The sequence below is a fragment of the Manis javanica genome, chromosome 5, assembly GCF_040802235.1.
Source record: "Manis javanica isolate MJ-LG chromosome 5, MJ_LKY, whole genome shotgun sequence".
Classification (NCBI taxonomy): Eukaryota; Metazoa; Chordata; class Mammalia; order Pholidota; family Manidae; genus Manis; species Manis javanica.
This window is the reverse complement of record NC_133160.1, coordinates 169,167,010-169,190,924: the sequence shown is the minus strand read 5'-3', so window position 1 is coordinate 169,190,924 and position 23,915 is coordinate 169,167,010. Positions and strand designations below refer to the sequence as shown.

The window sequence follows — 23,915 nt, the reverse complement described above, 5'->3', positions numbered from 1 at the left end:
CAGCAGATACTAGGCCAAAAATGACTTCCCTAATTCCCGGGCCTGGGAATGTTACCTTATTTGGAAAAAGGTCTGCAGACTTGATTAAATTGAATGTGATGCAAGTACATGAGAAGGGGGATTATCCTGGATTATCCCAGCAGGCCCTAAATGTAATCACAAGTGTCCTTGTAGGAGAGAGGCCAAGGGAGACCTAGCACATGCACTGCACCGAGAAGGCCATGGGAAGATGGACAGAGACAGAACGGTGCAGGGCTGATGGCTGCAGTGAGGCGGCCAGACACCCAGGAGCGCCGGCAGCCACCAGGAGCTGGAGGAGGTAAGAAATAGATCCTCCTTGACTGGGGCCCAGTGGAACTGATTGCAGACTTCTGGCCTCCAGAATGGTGACAGAATAACTTTCTATTATCTAAGCAGCTGGGTTTATAGCAATTTGTTACAGCAGCCGTGAAAAACCAATATACAATCCATAATGTGTTGGTACTATTCATCTGGTGCCCACTGGGGTGCTAAGGATGAGCCTGGGTGAGATGCAGAAACCCAACCCTTGGCATAAGCAAGCAGAGTATTCTACCAGCCCCTTGGCATTCAGATCAATACTCATTAAAATCAAGGGATCAAGGGGCCAAATCACCCCCTCATGGGTCCCAGAAGGATAATTGAACTGTACTGAGAATCGGGGAAGCGCCTGCGAGTGACCAGGCTGAGTGATCCAGGTGCTCTGCAGCCCCAGCCCTGAGGGTGGCCCACTGGGCTAGCCAGGTGACAACACAGGAGCCTGTCAGCCACACACTGGGCTTCTGCACCAGTGCCACCCCAGGACCACCCCCATCGGCATCCCGGGGGAGCCAGGCCCAGGAATTCACCTGTTAATAAGTTGGGGTAGGGGGCGGTTCTGACTCATAAGGAAGTTTGAGACCCAGGAGTGTAAATCGAGTGATCGACACTGTGACTTCTCCCTGGACCAGCAGCGTGGAAGTCCTTCACCTGGACTAGTGTTGAAAATGCAGAACCCTGCACCCCACCCTCAGATCCTGAGTCAGACCTGCGTTTTGAAGAGACACCCTGTGATGCATACAGATACTAAAGTCGGAGGAGCCTTGGCTTGGGCTGGAGGCTGCATGAATGTTCCACCTGCAGGACCTCTACCCAGCTTCCTGCTGGAGGCCCTCCCACCTGCCCTTGGCCATATCCAAGACACAAGCTGTCTTTGGTGTTACATCTTGATGGATTTTCCTGACGCCACAATGACCAGGTGGCCTCCCTCCACCTCCAAGAAGGTGGAGGCCCCTAGGATCTCACATCACACAGCTGGGCTCCCAAGTCCCTGTCCTGTCCTACCACCCCTACCCCAGCAGCACCTCCCCCCTCCTTTTCTCTGTCCCTCTCTGAACCTGGGTTCACAGTCCCTCTACAGTCTCCTTGGAACTGCAGCGCAAGTGGCCAGAGCTCTGACGGAGGGCTTGGTGCACATGGGTGTGGGTCACCAGGGCTGGGTGCACATCAGGGGCTCCCTTGCGCCACGCACCCAGCCTGCCTACACCTGCATGCATCCCCACACGCACACCCACACACGCATTGTTGCTCTGAGTCCCTCGTGAGCCTGAGTCGTGGTTTACTCATCTCTGAAGGCAGGGAGTGAATGCTATTGAATGGTCTTATGAGTCACCGAGCACACGGTGAAGTTTCATTTGGGAGAAAAGCATTCAGGAGGCGAAAGCAGCTTCGAGGCAGAAGGACGGATGCCTGCACAGGGAAGGAGCACCGTTCCGAGCCCCCCTTTGTCCCTGCCACCCCACTGTCACTGGTCCCAGCCCTTCAGCGTTCTCCAGAGAAGCAGACCCAATAGTGAGACAGAGCAGCGGAATGGGACATGGATCACGCCATTATAAAGCCTACTTACCTGTGAAGAAGGCCCAGCTTATTATTCTTTAACTTAATCTATGTGCTGCGCTTCCTCTTCTAGCCCCTCAATCAATCAAGTAAGTTTGTAACTAGGAGGAGAGAGAGCCCTCCAGTGTGTGACCTGGAGGGTAAAAGAATGCTGAGATCCAGATCAACACAACCTAAATAACCCTGTTCTTTTTTTTATTATTATTAAGGTATTACTTATATACACTCTTAGGAAGGTTTCACATGAGAAAACAATATGGTTACTACGGTCACCCCTGTTGTCATGTCCCCCCCATATCCCATTGCAGTCACTGCCCATCAGTGAAGTAAGATGCCACAGAGTCACTATTTGCCTTCTCTGTGCTACACTGTCTTTCCCCTGATCCCCCCACATCATGTGTGCCAATCATAATACCCCTCAAGCCCCTTCTCCCTCCCTCGCCCACCCCTCCCCTTTGGTAACTGCTAGTCCCTTCTTGGAGTCTGTGAGTCTGCTGCTATTTTGTTCCTTCAATTTTTGCTTGGTTGTTATACTCCACAGATGAGGGAAATCATTTGGCACTTGTCTTTCTCCGCCTGGCTTATTTCACTGAGCATAATACCCTCCAGCTCCATCCATGTTGTTGCAAATGGTAGGATTTGCTTCCTTCTTATGGCTGAATAGTATTCCATTGTGTATATGTACCATGTTTTCTTTATCCATTCATCTACTGATGAACACTTAAGTTGCTTCCATATCTTGGATATTGTAAATAGTGCTGCAATAAACATAGGGGTGCATATGTCCTTTTGAATCTGGGAAATTATATTCTTTGGGTAAATTCCTAGGAGTGGAATTCCTGGGTCAAGTGGTATTTCGATTTTCAGTTTTTTGAGGAACCTCCATACTGCTTTCCACAATGGTTGAACTAGCTTACATTCCCACCAGCAGTGTTAGGAGGGTTCCCCTTGCTCCACATCCTCGCCAGCATTTGTTGTTCTTAGTCTTTTCGATACCGGCCATCCCAACTGCTGTGAGGTGAGAGCTCATTGTGGTTTTCATTTGCATTTCGCTGATAATTAGCGATGTGGAGCATCTTTTCATGTGCCTGTTGGCCATCTGAGTTTCTTCTTTGGAGAAGTGTATGTTCATATCCTCTGCCCATTTTTTAATTGGGTTATTTGCTTTTTGGGTGTTGAGGTGTGTGAGTTCTTTATATATTTTGGATGTTAACCCCTTGTCAGATAATGTCATTTACAAATATATTCTCCCATACTGTAGGATGCCTTTTTGTTCTGCCGATGGTGTCCTTTGCTGTACAGAAGCTTTCAAGTTTGATGTAGTCCCATATGTTCATTTTTGCTTTTTTTTCCCCTTGCTCGAGGAGATGCATTCAGGAAAAATTGCTCATGTTTATATTCAGGATAGTTTTGCCTATGTTGTCTTCTAAGAGTTTTATGGTTTCATGACTTACATTCAGGTCTTTGATCCATTTCGAGTTTACTTTTGTGTACGGGGTTAGACAATAATCCAGTTTCATTCTCATGCATGTAGCTGTCCAGTTTTGCCAACACCAGTTATTGAAGAGGCTGTCATTTCGCCATTGTATATCCATGGCTCCTTTATCATATATTAATTGACCATATATGCTTGGGTTTATATCAGGGCTCTCTGGTCTGTTCCATTGGTCTGTGGGTCTGTTCTTGTGCCAGTACCACATTGTCTGATTACTGTGGCTTTGTAGTAGAGCTTGAAGTTGGGGAGTGTAATCCCCCCAGCTTTATTCTTCTTTCTTAGGATTGCTTAGACTATTCGGGGTCTTTTGTGGTTCCATATGAATTTTATAATTATTTTCTCTAATTTGTTGAAGAATGCTGCTGGTATTTTGATAGGGATTGCATTGAATCTGTAGATTGCTTTAGGCAGGATGGCCATTTTGACAATATTAATTCTTCCTATCCATGAGTATGGGATGTGTTTCCATTTATTGGTATCTTCTTTAATTTCTTTCATGAGTGTCTTGTAGTTTTCAGTGTATCGGTCTTTCACTTCCTTCATTAGGTTTATTCCTAGGTATTTTATTGTATAACCCTGTTCTTAAGACAAAACCTCAAAGGAATTATGAATCACCTGTTATACATCATGCCTTATGCTGACCCTACCCAAAAGGCCCTATAAAACCCCAAACCCTAAACCCTCAAGTGCTCCTATCCTCTGAGGTTGTCTGCACTCCCCTTTCTTCAAGTGCATACTTTGCCTTAAATAAAGTCTTCTTGCTGCTCGATTTACTGCACTTCATCTCTGTGCTCTTCCAGTGGTAGGCGTCTTTGTCACTTTACTATTGCATTCAGTTTTTCACACTTAAGCTCAAGTCTTCACTCCCTTAGTACTTCTTCAGATAAGTAGGAAGGGGCTACTAAGAACTCTGATTTGGGCCTGCGAGCTCCGGTCAGCCAGGGTGACCTGGACAGGACTGTCGCTGTGTGATTGTGCTCTTTAGCAGCCTACCCGAAAATCTCCTGTCTTTGCCTTTGGGAAGCTCTCAGAACATCATCTCACTTTGTCCGGTGCTCGGCGGCTCCCCCAGATCCTGGGGTGGGAGGGGCTTAGTTCTAAGCTCTGCAAATTCAAGTGGATGCTGGGTGCAGGATGACCCTGGCTTCGGGCGTGGGCAGGGGGTCTGCCCTGTGCTGAGCAGGAGTTCACTGAGCTGCCCTTTCCTCCTCTGCTCTTCCTTGCTGTCTGCTGCCATTCACTACTACTCTGGCTGTAATGAATGCCTTCCTTAACTGCACTCCTCAGACTGTTCTTGAATTCTTTGTCCATTGGAGTCAAGAACCCTCTCCCAGGCTGAGGTCTCACCAAGCCCTCAGGGAGATCTCCCAGGATTGGACTGCCAGATAACAATAGGACATATGTAGATATACGGCAAGGGAGTGATTATGAGAGATTGGGTCTGTGACCTGCTGATGTCCGGGAGCAGGAGAGATGGTCCCAGTTCAAGCCTAGAGCAAGTCACCCTGCCTCTGCCCTTTTGTTCTGTTCAGGCCCTGAGCACCCACCCACTTTGGGGAGGGCAGTCTGCTTTCGTGGGCCCTAACTCAAATGCCAATCTCTTTTGCAGATGTAGAGAGGTGTGCTTTGACAGCTTTCTGGACATCAGCTAGCCTAGCCAAGTTGACACAGGAGCCACTGAAGGGCTTTGTGTCATAGCCTGGCAGTAGAAACACCACTGAGCATGTCCGAGTGCCTGACATCTGTCTCTCATTGGAGGCCGAGTCCATGTTATAAATGTTGGTCATTGCCAGGGTGCATGAACAGGTGTTCATTGACCACCTACTGTGGGCTCCGCCACGGGCCTCCCTGGACACTGTGGCAGGAAATGGACACCCTGTCCCTGTCCTGGAGGGGCTTATGGGCTGCTTTGGTTCAGAAGCCGAAAACACCAGCCACCTGTTAGCAGGCACAGGCTATCCAGGGAGAAGCCGGGCTGGTCTGCAGATTACTGGCCAGGGGAGAAATTACCAGTGGCTGCAGTGGCCAGAGAAGGCTCTCTGGAGGAGATGCTGACTCGGCTGTTTTTTAAATCCTTCTTCCTCTTTTTTCAAAGACTTTATTTTTGACAGCAGTTTTATCTTCTCAGCAGAACTGAGTGGAGAGTACAGATGGTCCCCATGCCCCCCCGCCCCCAGTGTGTACATCCTGCTCAGCAGCGGTGCATTGCTTACAGCCAAGGACCTATAGCCACACGTCCTCGCCACCCAGAGTCCTTAGTTTACATGAAAGTCACTCCTGGTGCTGCACTGTGTGCGGGTTTGGACAAGTGCATAACGGCAGGAATGCAGAGGGTTTCCCTGCCCCGAATCCCTGTGCCCCGGCTGTTCGTCTCCGCCGAGCCCTGGCAGCCAGTGATCCTTCACTGCCTCCACAGTTTGGTCTTTTCCAGAACATAGTTGGAATTGTCGGGTGGGGCTTTTGTACACTGGCTTCTTTCACTCAGTAACGGGCCCTTACTCTTCCTCCGGCCTTTACACACCTTGCAGATTCATCTGTGTTTGTGCTGAATGACGCCCCGTTGTGTGGATGTGAACACCCATCACCTGCTGAGGCACCTGGGAAGCACTGATCGCACATCAGAGGGTGAGCTTGAGGGGCCACTAGGCGACTCTTGGGCTCCTCTGCCAGTGACCTCCGCGTACCCCACGGTCACTAAAGGCCTCCTAAACAAGCACCCCAGGGCGTGGGCTCCTCACTTCTTCCTGTGCCTCGGTGGCATGGGGGGAGGGCGGGGGCTGGGGAGGGGTGCTGCTCCCCTCCCTCCCTGACAAAGTGGAAGGCTGTCTGTCCGCAGACCCTGCCATCATCTCCCCCAAACCCAGAGCTGGTGGTAGAGGGAACCCCTTGTTTCACTTCAGCTGGAGCAATGGGAGAGAACTCAGGCACACCGCACTTGGAGTGTCAGGAGCTGAGAAGTACCCAATTCAAAAACCACCCCAAACCTTTCCAGACACCCGCTTGGCTTCGCAGCAGCAGCCCTCGGAATACAGTAGACATGTGTTGATGTGAGACTGACAGAGAAAGTGGGGGAAAAGCACTTGTGATATTTGTGGGAGCAGTTTGGATAGGTTAGTCAAAGGGGTTGTTTTTCACAATCATTAGAAATATAAATTACCCAGAAAGCTTACTGAGATCACAGATAATTGTTTGCCTCATATTTTTGATACAATAGAAGCTGTCAGACTCTGGTTGCAACCTGTTTTGTGACAAGTTCTTTGTGACCAAAGAACTTCTGGTACCAGAAAGGAACAGGAGCCTGAGTACAGGTGGTTATTGGGGTGCCCCTTGGGGACTGTTACTGCGTGGGACGTGAATGCTGCATGAATTTGTTGAATGGAACATTTTCCCTGGATTAAATATGGTATTGGTGGCTATTGTCAATTGGCCTGCCTTTGTCCTGCGCTGACATGAGGACCCTGAGCTGCCATCCTCAGAGTACATCCACCCTCCATCCCTGAGCAAAGGGGAGGAGGGTCAGGCCTGATATCAGTGTGTAGATTCCAAGTGCAGGACACTGGGGCCCAGGAGAGGCCACACCAAATAGGTTCAGGCATCCAATGGAGGCTTGCGGAGAGCAGAGGTGCCTGTGGGCAGCCGGAGAAAGTGGACCGTTTGAGCTAGGTCGGAGGGAAGGAGCAGAGTTTTGCTTTAGGAAGACAGAGAAGGGGCCTTCCTGGAAGAAGGCAGGAGGGATGCAAAGGTGTGGGGCAGGGGCCGAGCTGGGTGGGCCCAGGCAGAAGTGTGGGCTGGTGGGAGCAAAGGTGGTGGGCAGCAGCTGCTCCCAAGGCTGCAGAGGGCTAGAAGGTGCGAGCGCTTGGAAAGTGTCCGGTAGGGACGTTAGGAATGTCAGGCAGAAAGACACACATGAGCAGCCTGAGAAGGGGAAGCTAAGGCTCAAGGAAGAAGCTGCCCACACTCTGCCCAGGTAGGGGGTCCCATGTGGAGACAACAAAGCCTTCGCACCTCAGCATGGGGAAGGCCATGTGCACTGGGAGGGACGGCTGTATAGAAAGACCTGTAAGCCGAATAACCCCTGTCAGTCCAAGAGGTGCCTCCTGAACAGAATGCAGGATAGCAGCCGCCTGCCAAACAGATGGAGGCCTTTGTCTGCTGTGACTCTGGCCCTCTCCTCCCTGGCGTGTGTTCAAATACAGCTTTCCCGCTGCTTCACTATTGCGTGTCTGCCTTTCAATTCATTGCAGTGGGACGAGGACTGAAAAGAACGAACTCAGCCTGTAACGGGGAGATGCGTGGCAGCCCCTCCCCACTCACTTGTCCTACAGTGGTACCCCAGGGAGGGCGAAGGCATATTTCATGAGAATCAGTTATCTATTTCTGTGTAATAAACGACACCCACCTGATTCTGGAATTCAAGCAAGAGTCGGCAGGGTGTTTCTTTTGCTCTGTGGGGCATCAGCTGGGGTCATACACTCAGAGGCCTTCTGCTGGGGATGAGCAGGGCTGGACCGTCCCAGAAGGCTTTATTCATAGGAAATAGGCTTTGGGTCTCACCCACGCGGCCTCCTCTGTCTCTCCACATGGATGCTTGGGCGTCCTCCCAGCGTGGCACCATCTTACGCGGCAGCTAGCTGTGGGAGGGAGGGTCCCCCGGGGCACAGAGCACAGGAGGCACATCTCTTACGCATCTGAGGCCCAACCTCGGAAGTTAGCATTATTTCCAAAATATGTTCACAAGCTATTGTTCAAAGTCATCACAGCCTAGACTCAGTGTGATGACTGATGAAGAATTTGCAGCCATTTTTAGCCGCTACAGCACGGAGCTCCAGGAAGTCAAGTGTGCAGCCCAAGGTCACAGTGCTTGTCATGCAAAGCCAGAGCTCAAGCTCAGGCCCTCAGCCTCCCCGCCAGGCTCCTCCTCCTCACAGTCCTCAAAGGCCCGGGGCCAGAGCAGGAACCTGTGCCATCTAGACAGGCCACCGCTGGAATCGGGGCCCCGGTTTCCTCCTTCGCTGAGGGCCCAGGGATTAGAGTCTCTCCAGCTGAATTAAAAGGGCAAGTGGGAAGACTTTGCCTTTGGTGGAAAAAAAAAATTAAATGGACAACATCAAATTAAACAGGGTTTTTGAAACATGGTCATGTCACAGCACACATAGAAAAAAGTACTTATGCAGATAAGCAAATGGGTGAGGCTCCTAGTGTGGGTGCTCCCTGGCCCCTGGGGGCTCTGGGAACAACGGATCCCCGCATCAAGGAAATCACTCTTCCAGCTCACAGGAGCCCATTGCTGTCACCACAAACTACATCACCACCACCACCGCCACCACGACTGTCATCGCCACCACCACCACCACCACCATCACCACTGTCACCGCCACCATCACCACCACTACCATGACCGTGACCACCACCACCACCATCACCACCACTACCGTCACAACAATCACCACCACCACCACCATCACCATCTTTTATTATCACCACCACCAGCACATCATGTTTTGCCTGTCAGCTGCAGAAGGCATGTGTCTGTCTCAGCTTGATTGGGAGGGGTGGGAAGGGTGGCCAATGCCCCCAAGGGCCTGCTGGATGCCAGGGGCCATGGAACAGGAACCCAAGTCTCAGGAGCTGAAGTGACCTCATCCAGCAGCTGAAGCCTATGGCTGCTGTTTGGTTTGAGTTCAGGATACTTGGCTGTGCTCTGCTGGGAGTGTTCTGGGGGACAGAAGTGAACCAAAATCCCAGGTAGTGCCTAATGAACACCTCAGCGGCTCTCACCCTTAGGCTCTCTAAAATCTCAGAGAACTTTAAAAAACAGATCCTCAAGCCCCATCCTCCAGCCCGCACCCCCAACACACAGGTTTTGATTCTGCTGGGCTGGTTGCAGACGGCCAGAGGCTCTGATGTGCAGCCCCGGTGAGAGTCCCGGGCCTGTGCATAAGGTCACATGCTCAACTCCTGTGACAAACAGCCAGGTTCCCCTCCCGAGGACCCAGCATCCAGAACTGGAGAAGAGAATTTCCAAGTGAGAATCTCCATAGGGGCGCAAAAGAAATGCTGTGTGAATTCAGTGGCAAAAAGAGGTACAGGGATGGCCGCCTGGATGGCCTGTTGGGGACACAGCATTGGAACTTAGTCCAACAGACATCCCGTTGTCCTTTGACCACCAACTTCATGGAGGGGGCTCGGGGGAGCGGCATTCCCAAATACTGGAGGTGGGTAAGCATGTTTGCCTCAGTGGTCTTCCTATTTCCACCCTTGTCCCTTGTCTAAGCGCACCAGGGTGGCCAGGGTGACATCGGGTCTTCTCACCCTTGGATAAGACCATCCAGGGACTGCCTTTCTGAGTTTAGAAGCTGAAGGCCTGCGAGCAGCCACCAAGGCCCTCTGTGCCTGGCCATGTTACCCTTTGACCCCATGTCCTGCCCCTTTCCTTTTGCTCATTGGCCTCTCACTGGTCTTGCTGGCCTTCTTGCCTCAGGGCCTTTGTACCTGCTGTTCTCTCTGCCTGGATGATGTTCCCCAGCTTGCATATTGCCGGGTCTGAATGCATGTGTTGCCCTCCCGCTGAGGCCTTCCCTACCCACCTTATGGAAGCCCTCCTGCCCTGGGACTTTGCGTCCTCTCTGCTCAGTGCTATAGGTTTATGGTTGATTTCCTGTTTGCCTGACTCCCACTGAACAGGACTCCGGAAGGGCAGGGTCTTGTTTGCTTGCTCACCACTGCCTCCCAGTGCCCAGAGCAATGCCTGGCACCTGGTAGAGGCTCTGTAAAGAGTTGAAAGAAGGCAGGTAGGCAGGGCCCACGTGGCAGGATGACCAGGGGTGCATTACTAAGGCAGTCGAGTACCGGTTCTGAAGGACACTGACGCCAGGCTGAAGGGTGTGCTATTATCTGCTATGCCACCCAGCTAATAGGGAGCCGCTAGGGGCCTTTGAGCTGAGTTCTGGGATGATACAGCCCCCCACCGTGGCCCACCAAGGTCTCCAGCTAATGTCTCCGGAGGTAAGAGGGGAAGTGGGTGAGCCCAGCCCCGGGCAGAGACCCCTGCTGCTGTTAGCCTGCTCAAACCCCCGAGAATAGTAGGATTGCAGCAGCCTCTGCAGGACTTGTCCTGCTCTGTCAGCCAAGGCCCCACACTGCTCCAGGCCGCAGGTCCCCTAAGAACATGAGCCAGGGAGCATGGGCCCCCCCAGAGACCCAGGCGACCAGGATCCACCGGCTCCCTCAGGAGGAAGCCTTCAGCATTTGGGCTGCTGCCCTCGGCTCTCAGAGGCTTGAGTTCCAGTTCCAGCTCTGCCACTGACTCTGGGCAGTAGGGACCTGGGATACGGTCACATCCCTCCCTGGACCTCTGTTTCCCCATCTGTGAAATGGTTGGCTTGGTGCCGCTCTGCCCCGCATCACCTCGCCCCTCTCTACTCATGCTCAGAATCCACTCCACTTGGCCCAGAGACAAACGTACCATTGCCTCTGGAATGCCAGGCACCTCAAAATTCCAGGCCGGTCAGACACCTGAATTCCAGGACCCAGACCCTGATTTCTCACGGCCTTGACAGCCAGGAGGAGGAGGACATTCTACTTGTGGAGACAGGAGCTCGGCGCTTGGTTCTGTCTCCTCAGCTCATGTGGGGGCACAGGACAGAAAAGCTGCAACAGGAAGAAACCTGCCCCATCCAAGCTTAAGCTTTGGGCTTGCTAGGCACCCTGGGTCTCTGCTCCAAAGGCCTGCGTGTTATGGGTGGAGACATTTGGCCCAGAGAGGAGAGGAGACTTGCCCAAGGTCACCCAGAGGCAGAAGCCATGCGGCCACTCAGCACCCCAGCCTGACTCCCGCATTCTACTAGGCTGGCCCCTAAGGGTTTGCACAGTGCTCTGACCTCAGACAGCACATCTTTGCAAATGCAGATTTCTGATTAAATAGGCCTTTGAGGAGAGCTGCAGAAAGTACCAGTATTGGGGAGATGATAACTCCCAGCCCTGTTTTCAACATTCATTTTTCCCAAACTCCTCTTTGGCAAATCAAATAATCACTTGGGTCTGGTGACCTCTAGTGGACTCACTTTTAATAGCAACACTGAGGATTCAAAGGGACAAAGAACCCAGACAAGTTCTCCTGAAGCAGTTTATCTAGGGTCGTGCTTCCTAGACTCTCCCATGCCTACGGATCATCTTGGAATATTATGGGATGCACAGTTGGCCTGAGTGGGTATGGGGTGAGCTCGGGGTTCTGCATTTGTAACATGATCTCAGGTAAGCTTGGTGTTACCAGACACTCAACTGGTAAGGGAGGGATTTGCACCGACCACTCTGAAAAGCCGGCACGCCCCACATTCAAACTAATGTGCAGAAGCCACGATGCACACTGCAGCTCATACGGAGCTCTTCACCTGCATCACCGTCACTTGGCCACCGAATTTGTGGGGCCTGGTGGAAAATAGAAATGTAGATCCCCTTGTTCCAAAAGCAGGGGAAAAGTACAGAGATATTAGTAAGAAAGCTTTTTCCTTGAACATATTTTGTTACTTATACACTCTAGTAGGGACAATAGAGGCCCATGAGTAACAATATAGGCTTACAAATTATAAAAATTGTAATCATAATTTATATAATAAAACAAATAATAATACTTTATTAGTGGGATAATTTGAGTATAAGATTTTCCTGGCTTGCTTTTCTGCAAGTTCATTTATTAAGTCATCAAAATTTATACTTTCAGCAACTCATTTTCAATCAACATAATGGGAAGTGACGTCAGTTGCTCCTGGCAAATGTTAAACTTGCAAATCACTTTCGATCATTTTTCATTTTGAGAAAGATCTTTCTGTTCATGCAACTGATACTGGAATTATTAAGAGTATTTGGTAGGCTGTGATAACATTGGGATAAATTTCTGATAAATTAGTCTGAAATACAAATTTTCATACATCTAGAGCTGAAGATTCTTTCAGACTAGCTTTTCTAAAAAGATTTAACTCTTCAAATACAAATACAAATCATGTTAGTCTGAATTTAGTTTTAAATGTAAATTTATACAGCTGTATTTACATATGTAATGTCTGACATTTCCTGTAACTTGTGGTGGTTAAATAAGAAACCAAAAGTGGCTTCATGATTTGTATGTAGTTCAATCGCCTGCTTATGCAATTCTATCACTCTCTTGAATTGCAAGGAAAACTTAGTTTTTAACTGTCTTCCTCTTTAATAATTGGTTTCATCAAAGTTTGATATGGGAGTAGTGTTCTTTTCTATCAAATGTGATAATCGTTACATTTAATTTCTATTTCTTAGCTTTTGGATATTTGCAATGTTGCAACAGTTTCCAGAATCAGAGATTCTAAACATGGTGAAGAATTCTAGTAACTCGTGTTAGGCTTTGTTGCGAGGTCCACGTGTATTTTATTGCAATATCCACTTCTGTTCTGTAAAAACGTACTGACAAGTTGACTGCCTGAGCCCCTGGGGCTCAGGCCTGGGAACTGACATTTATGCAGGTGCCACAGGGACAGGTTTCAGGGACTGAGGGCCAGGTGGTCTCCCACCATGGTCCAGGTCCTGCACCACGTGGAGCACCTCCTCTCTCTCTCCCAAGGTACCCGGTGCTGCCACCATCACCACCAGCAACCTGGGCCTGGGTCCCAGCCCTGGTCACCCCTCGCCCAGGGCCCCACAGTGCCCCACTGTCCCAGGCGTCTGTGTGTGTCACCCCATGGCGTGCTGCCTACCGCTGCTGAGCTCACTGCCACCTGAAGTGTCCCCTCTGCTCATGAGCACGCTCCATTGTGCCATCAGAGGTCACTTACGAAACACAAGTTTAACAAATTACTAAGACTTTCAAGATGAAAACAGCAGAGCAATAAGCCAAGCACGAGGCTCTCCTGAGAGCCGGGCTCTGTGCAGGTTTAGAGGTTGCACACCTGTGAGGGCGGCCTGATTACCAGTATTTACTAAGATCACCTGTGCCAGGCCCTGGTCTCGGGCCATTTAATCCTCACGACAATCCGATGAGATCCGCTGTCACCCCCATTTTACAGATGGGCACACTGAGCACCCTGGAGGTAAAGCCACTTACCCAAGGCCACCCAGCCAGTCACTGGCAGTCTCTGGACACCCAGTCTGGCCCCAGCGCTTTATAACTCAGCTCTGAGGTTTAATCCTCATTCTGTGGCAGGAGTACCATCAACCGCCTCTGACTCTCAGGGCTGTTGGTGTCACCCGGGGCCCAGCCCTGCAAGCAGCAGAGTGGATGCACAGCCCAGGTTTCCAACCTCCAAACATGAGAACAGAAAAGAGTTCAGGTCTGAGATTCTGACCTGCCCAGGCATGAATTCAGGTAATCGGACTTAGGGTGGCTGCAGTGAGGATGCCCAAGACTTTTAAACTGTAGCTGGTGACCCGTTAGGAAGTCCTGAAGCCAATTTTAGGAAGTTTTAAACATAACAGAAAAGAAGACAGAGTGTCGGAGTGCATTCCTCAAACTGGGTTACTACTGTTTTGCACGGGTCTGGTTTGAGTTCTATTTGTGCTGCTGGATCCACGTAAATTCCATTTCTTTCTGTGCCTCCTTGAACACAAGATAATTATGTTTGCACTCTGCTGACCAGGGGCACACCCTGGCATGCTGCAGAAGTGGGGTCACCATTTCTGCTGTCATGGGGCATCCTGGCCCCGTTGGGAGCCCCATAATGCCAAGCAATTTGTTTTCCATAGAGTATGTCCCATGGAGGCCCTGGACTTGGAGCTGTGGAGATGCCCAGCCTGGAAGGCCTGCAGTCACCCCCCTGGAGGGGCAGGGCTTGTGGGCAGAGGTGCAGGCTAACTGCAGCGACCTGGCTTCTCAGTGTTCCCCAGCCCCACCCAAGCCCCGGGATTTGACCCAGGACAGTGGTGCTGAGTATGAGAAACCCAAACCTAAGCCTGACTACCTCTCCCTCCACCAGCACCCCTACAGGAAATGGAATCGTTTCAGCAAAGAGGCTTGGTTATGGGGACAAGCATGAGCCAAGCAGTGGGCCTCAGCACAGGTGCAGTGACATGACCAATAAGGTGCTATTGTCACCATGTGTCCTGGATGGCTCCTGGCTGAGCAATTGTCACAGTAACAGGAATAGCCTTGTCTAGAGTCTCACATGCAAGCGCTGTGCAGGGTGATTTATTAAATGCAGCTCCCCTGATCCTTGCAGTGACCCCACCAGGTGTTGACATTCCTGTTTTACAGGTAAGAAAACTGAGGCTCAGAGAAAGTGCCTTGTTCAGAGTCCCGCGCAGAGATAGCATTTGGGTGTGGGTGTGTTTCTGGCAGTCAGACTCAAGTCAGACCCCAGCTGGTCTAACTCTGGTGGGGCAAGTGGGGAATCGGAGGTGAAGGGATAGACTCCAGGCCCTGCAGGCTTCTGGAGGCAAAGCTGGTTCCCGAATCTACCTGCCCACCATCCCCAGGTAACTGCTCCCTGCCACCCGAGGAACCCACCCCTCCTCCCTGGGGACCTGCCACCCCCTGCTTCTCTTGGCTGTTCTGTGAAAAAGCTGAGGTCTCAGACCTGGCATCTGGGGGCAGCAGAGGGGGCAGACCAATTTGCTGACCATCCTGGGAGAAACCCACCTGTTTTCCTGGTCATGAAATGAAGGGACCACACCAGACAAGCTACCGGCCAGTGAGGCCTTGAGGCCTTCGTGTCAGGGCTACCAGAAAAAATCAGATGTCAGTGAAATTTGAATTTCAGGTAATGAGTAACTTTTCAGATGGAGAATGAATGATGACCAGGGCCAGCAGGTAAGTTGGGGGACAGAGGCGTGAGGAACCTAAGGACGGAGAGGCTGAGCTGCTTTGGACAGGGTGACATCCCTTTGGACAGCAGGCTGACAGCCCTGAAGCACGTGCTCAATGCAAAGAGCTGGATTTCCACGGTCCCCAGGCATGATGGAAGCCAACCTGGCCTCTTGCCGATGGCATCTCAGGCGAATTACTTGGTTTCTCTTTCCACACCTGCATCACAAGGGCGCTGTGTGTGTTAAATGAAGTGATGTGTCAAAGCGCCAAGTCCGGAGCAGGACTTCAGCCGAGCTAGTGCATTGGGGGTTGCCCAACTGAGTGTCTGGCATGAACGTGCTCAGAGATGCTTGTCAATGTCTGTGGAGTGTGGAGGGATGCTGGGACTCTGGTCAGACCGCACACAAGCCTTCATGGGCTAAACACGCTGGCTTCTTCCTAGAGAAATCGCATCCGCTGGGACAGACACTGCCTTCTGCCTCCCAATTCTTTTCTGCTACCTTCCTTCTCACTGAACAACCCAGCTTAGCCCCGGCCACCTCATTTTCCTCTAAAACACCATTTCTCAGCCTCCCTTGTAGCTGGGATGGTCAAAGTCAGCCCTTTTGGTCTCAGAGACCCAAGAGGAAGGGCTTTCTGGAAAGTGGGGCTGCTGCAGGCTCTTTACAAGGAGGCAGACCAGCTGGCACCTGCATTTTGCCCCTCCTTCCTCTTTGCTGCAGGCCTGCCTGGAGCACAGACGCAGTGCTGGGGGCTGAAGAGCTACCTTGGTGATGGTGGGTGGCCACACAAGGCCACATGCCAGGGGCACGGGGTAGATGGCAGGTGCTGGGCCCCTCTGATGGTAGCCATCCCAGCCCCTGCTGCTCGCCACTGGACTTTGTATTACGTGGTGAAGCCACTGTGGTCAGGTCTCTGCTGCAGGCAGCCTGACACAGTCCCTGATGTCTACACCCATGTGTGTGCAGCAACAACCATGACCTCCCACCTCATCTTGTAGCTGCACATCCATTAATAGGCCATAAGACACGACGACAGGTCTGTAACAGACACTGTTGGTGCCCAACCACGTCCCTCATCCTTGCCACCCAGGGGGCACGCTGGCCAGTCTTCCCTCAGCAACATTCTATTCCCTGGCCTCCTGGACCTCCTTTGAAACCTGCAGAGCAGGCTGGAAGGACAGGGAAGTAATCCCTCCCGAGAACCACTCTCCAGCCATGACTGAGGGAGCTGGTGGATAAACACCCCAGTTCCCTGGCCACCGGGCAGACGCTCTCAGGCGCGGCCCTGCACGGGTTTGTGGGCCTGAGAGTGCGCCCGTTCATGGCTGTGCTCCCTTCTCTGCTCCCCTACCTGGGAGCACCTTCCAAACAGCCCTGCAAAGCCTGATCTCAGGGTCAGCTCCTGGGGGACCCAAACTCAGACAGGGGACTGTCTTACTCAGTCTTTACCCCACTTTGAGGCTGATGGGCAGCAACTGTTGTCCTTACAACTCAGCAGAAAACAAAAACGTGCCCCGAGTCACAGAGACGGACCATAGGAGGGAGGGGTGGGTGCAGACTCAAGGCTGCTGGCATGTGCACCCGTGAGAGCTAGGCATCCCCACCTGGCACGGGAGACGGGCACTCTACCCAAACCCTCTCAAATCAAAGCTGCTCAACCAGCCCCCCGAAGAAATACTTACTGGGCAGCCGCTGCCCAGCCCCAGGCATAAAAGGCAGATCGAGTCTGCTGCATAAACACACACACACACGATTTATTTTCTTCTCCGTCCGTACAGCTGTCCTGACTGTCCCGTCTACAAGGCCCCAGGATCTTCCATCCTTTCTCCACCGAGAGTGATGCCTCTGAGAAAGCCGAGCCCAGTACCCCTGGGAGATGTTCTGGGGCGCCAGCGGTGCAGGGCTGGGGTGCAGCTTTATGCTGCAGGGCAGGAAGGCAGAGCAGAGCAGTCACTGCCGGGAAAGCACCGATGGAGCCGAGGGCGGGGTCGGATACGAGCACGGACACTTGCTCTTCATTCACAGGCTGTCATCTGAACCCCCAGAGACCCACCATGCCCTGGGCCCTGGACAGAGAACTCAGACCGACAAGAACGCTTGAAGGAGGAGGCCCCCAGCCCCAGCTCGCCCTGAGAGGAAGGCCCCACTGGGTGTCACAGTGTGACCCCTCTTTAGTGCTTTCACTCCAGATTGGGGCAGGGGTGGGGGCGTCTCCACGTTTCATCAGTGGCAGGACCTGCTCCATGCCTCTGGCTGCCAGGGCCCGTGGGCTCCAGGCTTTGCCATCTGGGAGGGCAGGAACGTTCCACCTGTACCCAGATGGGCTGTGTCTGGAGTCACTGCTTCACAATGACGGTGAAACCTGGGCATCCTCACCCTACATGCATGAGCAGGGAACTGGGGGCTGGGGGTGCTATACGACTCTGTGTGCAGTTAAAATGAGGGGGCTACATGCATAGCTGGGAGAGATTTCTAGGACATGTATGGAGCAGCACCCCAGGTATGATGTGCATCAGGCTGCCCATCTTGGAAGACAGACAAGACGTGGGTGGTCTCCTCTGCACAGTGCTGGTGGCCGGCTCATAACGCGCCAGTGAGGCTGCACCATGTCTGGAAATACTGAAACCTGCCAGGCTGGTGGGTAAACAGCCACCACCCAAGGGCCCTCAACTGCCCAAGGCCCCCCTCCAGTCCAGCAGGGGCCCGAAGACCCCGCACCAAGGTCACGGCAGGGTCCTAGGAGCTCCACTGATGAACAATTTTTAGTATCACTCCCACTCACAGATATATAGGAAAATGCCTGCAAGGAGGGAGATACACAAAGATGCTGATAGGAAACATTTCTAGGGAGGGGAAACGGCTTGGGGTGGAGGAGTGAAGGGGATGCCGCACTTTATGTTCCTCCCAAAGGGCACATGGACATATTTTATAGTGAAATGTATTCATGACTGTCTCTCAGAAGGAGAGCGTATCTGCGCAGTACTGCCAAGGACCCAGCCAGCCCCAGCTACCCTCCCGCCCTCACCCTGCACCTCCAGACCTCCCGCCTTTGCACACACTGGGCCTCCTGCCCGGGTGCCTGTGTCCCACTCTGCCTTAGGAAAGCCCCCACTTGGTCTTGCTGGGCCCAGCTGGAACGCCCCTTCCTCTGTCAAGTCCTTCTAGAAGCCCACCTCCCATAGATAAAGAATCACCTCCCACCTGAGTGCCCACAACATTCGGCCCATGGAGGGCAGCCCTCTTCAGAACACTGCACCCCACCAGTCTGGCAACTGACAGGAGCTTGAGGACAGGGGCTTCTCGGCTTCTTCATCCCCCAGCGATGCCAGCTCAGGGCCTGGCACCCACTGGGTGCTGGGTTTACGATAACCTGTATCACTGTTCATTCCCACACCCCCAGTGCCCGGCACTGAGTATGGATGTGCTGGCCACGTGGGGAAGTGAGGAAATGAGGGCACGTGGGCATGAGTGAGTGAATGGACAGGTCTTGGTTTTATGGACCAGTGAGGCCCCAGAGGGAGCACGTGTATGGCAGGGGGCCAGGGGGCAGGGTGCTGCCCTGGCCAGGTGGGCTCACCTGGGTCCATCACTTGAGGCCAAAGTGGGTCAGATCAGCACCACATTCAGGTTCTCAAACCCCATCTCCAGGACTGCCCCGTAGGTCTTCAGGCCCACCCGCTCCCCCTCCAGCCTCTGTCCCTGGTCCTGAAAGGGACAGCTCCATGGCCATGGCCGGTTAGCCCTCCGCTGGGAGCAGGACACTCCAATGGGAGGGAGGGAGGGAGACTTGAACCAGTAAGTAAATAAATATGCACATAGCAAGTAAGAAAATAACCAAGTAAATACATGTAAGTCAAAATTACATCGATAAATAATTAGGCAAATAAGTAATAAGTACAAGAAAGTAAATATACAAATTGAATAAGCAAATGAATAAACAGATGAATAAATAAATACGTGAACTATTAAACAAAGAGGACCTTGCACTGTTCTCACAGGTACACTGGGAGCTACAGGCATCCCGACCCCTCCTCCTCCAGGAAGCAGCCTGTCCAACACAGTCCCCTGTGACAGACCCCCCTCTCCTGGGGGCCCACTGCACCATCTCACTCTGCAGGCTGGGGAGGAGCCCAGGGCCACAGGGGCCTGATTTCCAAGCCGGCCCTTCTAGGCTCCCGAGGCTGCTGACTGAGGAGCCCTGACCGGCTGCTCCCCAGGGACCCTACGTCAGGCGGGCTGTGGCCAGGGAGCTCTGGGTGTCTGGGGTGTTCCCATTCCTGTTCTTGTTTTTCTTTGCACATTCAGTGTGCTTCAGAGTTCTTTAACAAGCTGCAGGGAAGGAATTAAGCTCCACTCACAGGAAACGGGAATCGCAATGCAACGGGACTTTGGGGTGTACAAAAGCCTGGATGAAGGGCCCCCTGGAGGCAGTGGGAGGGGCTGGCCCCCCAGAAGGCGATGCTCTGATCGTGAGAAAAGGTGACAGCCACTGGGTGCCAGGCACCCTGTCCAGCATCACGGAAGGAACGCCAAGGATCCCTCGCTTAATGGCTCATGACTGCCCTGCGCGCAGTCCTGAGGCCGCCCCAGCTGACACAGGGGTGAGCCGGGAGGGGGAGAGGTGAGGAGAGGTGCCTGGCACAGCCGCTGGGGCCAGAGCCCTGCTGGGAGCCCCACGGATACCACGGCCTTTGCTGGACCTCCCTAAGTGTCCTGTTAGGTGGGCCTCGTACGGCCTCTGTCCTGGGGGAGCTACGGACGACGGGGGCAGAGAAGACAGGAATCCTCAGCACAGAGCTAGTTATGATATAGTAACTGGATATAACCAAGATGCCCACCAACTGGGAAATGAGGAGCTAGTTAGGCTCACCTGCATGAAGACAGGCTGCACTGGCACGAGACGCCATTCGTAAAAGAACGTCCCAGGACACAGGAGAATGCTTCCCTTGTAACGAAATGGAAGCCCTGGGAGTCAAAATTGTGCATTTTCATCCCCACTTTTCCTTGCCATCTCTGCCTCTTTCTTTCTACCTATCTACTTCCATCTATAGACATACCTATTTAGATATAGAGATATATAATAATATATAGATAACACACAGACACAGTTGTCTATATAGAGATATAGATATTAATGAAAAACCAGACTAGAAGATGCTACCCTGAAATGTGCACGATGCTTCTCTCAGACTGGATTTACGTTTCCTTGGTCTACTCTTCTGAAATTTGAAAATTTTATAACCAGAATAAAATAACACATTTAAAAATTGGAGCTTTAGGCATGGTTTGAGCTCATTTTCTCCTCTTGGCTTTCATTAGCATGGGTACCACCCACTGAGGCATAAACTTTTGCATACATGCCAATAGCGTCCGAGTATCTGGTCCACCCCGAGGCGGCCCTTCTGGGGTATGCGGTCCAGACCAGCTCTCACATGAGAGGCACGTGCGAGATACTCACCACACCCTGAGCTGCGGTTGTGGGGAGCTGGGGCAGACTGGGGGCCCCGCGAGGGGATGGGTACAGCTGCCACTGCTGTAATGGGCCAGACACCACGTGGCGGCGAGGATGAACACAGAGCACCGAGTGAAATAAGCACAGAGCTCAAAGGGCTCCCGGCATGATTTCCGTACACCAGAAACACAGAGACAACACACTGAGGACACGCGTGCTCTAGCATGAGTGGTGGGGAGGCGAGAGGCCCTGGGTTCGTGAAGAGCTACTTTAAGTCGACCACGTGGTCTTCATCCCTCACTTCCTGAGCCCAGTTAGAGGGACAGTGATGTGGGTGCCTCCTGACCCAGCACCTCACCTGGAACCCCACCAGCTGCCTCTGCAGGGCTGCCTGCTCCGCTCCAGCTCTTTCTAGAGTCATCCTCAGTTCTCGGAGCTCAAGTTCCTTGACTGGGAGGAGAGAGGCAGACCACCTTTTCTGCTTTTGCATCAAAAACCTCCCATTCTCTTTGACCCATACCCCACATAGGTAACAGCTGGGACCGCAGTGCGTGCAGATGGTGCTCAAAATCCTTTCTGATAGAGTTTTCTCTCTCTGATAATCTAAAGGACATCTGTCCATTGGGGGAAATGTGGCAGATACAAAAAGGAATGAAGAGAAACATAACACCCTTCTCTTGGTCGCCAGAAATAACCACAGTTACATTTATGTGTATTTACATATGTGTCCTTTTACATACTAGAGATCGCGGGCAAGTTGTGAAGAACACGGGTCTTGACCTGGGTTTAAATCTCAGCTCAGCCATTCACCAGCTCTGCAACCATGCACGAGTCACTTAACCTCTCTGTGCTGCATGCTCCTCATTTTAAAAGGAGGTGATACTATTATTGACCTCATAGTACTTTTATGAGAATTAGGAAGTAATTTATATAAGTGCTTAGACCTGTCCCTGGGTCATTGGACACCCTCCATTATTTCTCATCAGATTATTATTTTTATTTATCGTTTTTCTGAAATAAGAAAGAATGGCAGCCTTTCTTTTTGTTCCACTTACTATTATAACCTATTACTTAGGCTACTCAGAACAGGATTATAAAACCCAAGATTACCAACGTTACCAGAGCTGCTGAACTGTACTCACTTTTCTGAAGTTTAAAGATAAACTCTTGCAAGAAACCCAAGTTGAATGAAGCGAAACTCTTCTCTGGAATCAGGCCTCCAGGTGGAAGCCCACCAGGGCCCTTGGTATCCTCTTCTGAGTGCCCTTTGCTCAAATTCTGACCCTCCTCGCCCTCCAGAGGTTCCAGATGCTTCCAGTACTCGGTGGAATCCTTTTCAAATTCCCCTAAAATGCAAAGAAATCCTGCAGTGAAGGTCAGCCCCATGAGCAAAAATGAGCAGCTGCTCTGAGCCTGGTGGGCAAGCCTGTCCCTATTCTGGGGCTCAGGGACAGACAGACAGGCAGGCAGAAAGCACTGGGGTCCGTGCGAGATGGGGAGACCTGGGGGAGGGCGTCCGTGACTGAGACGGGTGTTCCTCTTTCTGACAGTTTTGTTGAGATTTAATTCACATACCATACAATTTGCCCACTTCAAGTGTTCAATTCAGTAGTTTTTAGTACAGCCACAGATGCGTCACCATGACCACTATCAGTTTTAGAACATATCCATCACCCCAAAGAACCCCTGTGCCCATTAGCTATCACCTCCTGTCCCCCCAGCCCGTCAGCCGTTCTGCTTTCTGTCTCTACAGGTTTCCCTATTCTACGCATTTCATATTCATGGAATCACACAATGTCATCCTTAGTGCCTGTTTTCAACTTGTGGTGTTTTTGGAGTTCATCAACATTGTGGCAATGTAGGGATACTTCATTCCTTTTCGTGGCTGAATGATATTCCACTGTGTGGACAGACGGCATTTTGTTTATCTGTTCAGTAGTTGATGACATCTGGCTTATTTCTATCTTCTGCCAATTATGAATAATGCTGTGACGTGTACTCATAACGTGTGAACGTACATTTTCGGTTCCTCTGGGTAGCTACCGAGGAGTGGAGTTGCTGGGTCGCCTGGTAGCTCCTTGTTTAGCCTTCGGAGGGACTCCCAGACTGCTTTCCAAAGCCCGGGCGCCTTTCGGCATTCCCACCGGCGGTCAGTCAGGGCTCCACCTCCTCCATGTCTTCACCAACACTTGCGGTTATCTGCCTTTTTGATAGGATTTGAAGGGTGAACAGGGGGAAGGCTGGCACACAGAGGTGAAGGCCAGTCCAGCAGGGCAGCTTGAGCAGAGACACGAAGGGACGGCAGAGCCGGCAGCCGGGGGAACCATCTGCAGTTTGACGGCTTGAAGTAGGTTGGGCGTGGGGCAGTGCTACGGCCCCCAAGCTCATAACACTTGCGCACCCCCAGCGGCTTGGTTAGAGGTTGTCACGGGATCAGCTTAATCCTCACACCAGCCCCGGCAGGCTCTCCGGGGAAAGGACACAAGTACGGAAACGCTGGGATCTGCCCCGGAGACAGAACACACCAGGGGCCGCCTAGGAAGGCCAGTAAGTCTACAGGCGCGGGGTTTCTTTGCGGGGGGATGAAAATGTCCCAAACTTAACTGCAGCCATGGTTGTGCCTACCTGCGAATATTATAAAAGCTGTGTTGAGGGCGTGTTTTATGGGGCTTGAGAGCCAGCGGCACTTACGGAGCTCCGGGAACCCTAGACCCACATCTGCTCTGCGCCCTGGCTTTGCAGAGAGGAAGAGGGTCCTGGGCACGGGGCAGCTCGGGTCTCCTGGGGCGGTGGCAGCAGCGGCAGGCGATTCCTGGGCAACTAGAGCTGGGTGAGACGTGGGCTTCGAACGGAGCCCTCCCGTCAGGACGGACCCCAGCGCCTCCGAGGCCGCCGCTCCCCAGAGCCCCGCTCCAGCCGCAGCCACCAAGCAGAAACGCAACCGCTCTCAGGAGCCCGGCCGCTGGTGCACAGCTTGCAGGTGGCTTACAGGGAAGATGGAGGAGGGCTCGCGCACATCTGTTTCCTCTGAAATAACTGCCAAGCCCTTGGAGAGTCACACCGGATCATAGCCACATGTCTCTACAGCCTCCCAGTCCCCCAGCACACGGTTTTATAGATTTTGAAATGAGCCTTAATCCCCTCCAGTGGGTAATTTACACAGCATACCTCCCGGCATGCGAGCTTGGCATCCAAGCACAGGGGTTATACTCAATAGCAGGTAATGAGATGCATTTTTACTTTATTGCTATTATTCACCTTCAACAAGACATTACTGGAAACAGTTTATTTCCTTTTAAACAC

General features: G+C 52.1%; 2 long non-coding RNA genes across 3 annotated transcripts; one reads left to right on the top strand and one right to left on the bottom strand.

Annotated features, from left to right (window-relative positions):
* Positions 1 to 238: 238 nt before the first annotated feature.
* LOC140849423 (uncharacterized) lies at positions 239 to 6,777 on the top strand. Its single transcript, XR_012131179.1, has 3 exons — positions 239 to 319; positions 5,917 to 6,013; positions 6,289 to 6,777. It is a non-coding gene; the product is annotated as an uncharacterized lncRNA (long non-coding RNA).
* A 1,149-nt stretch (positions 6,778 to 7,926) lies between these two features.
* On the bottom strand, positions 7,927 to 23,643 carry LOC140849422 (uncharacterized). Of its 2 annotated transcripts, XR_012131178.1 has the most exons (4): positions 23,238 to 23,643; positions 21,755 to 21,958; positions 14,991 to 15,070; positions 7,927 to 8,462 (listed from the first exon to the last, which is right to left on the bottom strand). It is a non-coding gene; the product is annotated as an uncharacterized lncRNA (long non-coding RNA). The 2 variants fall into 2 exon arrangements; XR_012131177.1 differs by lacking the exon at positions 14,991 to 15,070 and having other exon boundaries at positions 23,238 to 23,641.
* Positions 23,644 to 23,915: the final 272 nt, after the last annotated feature.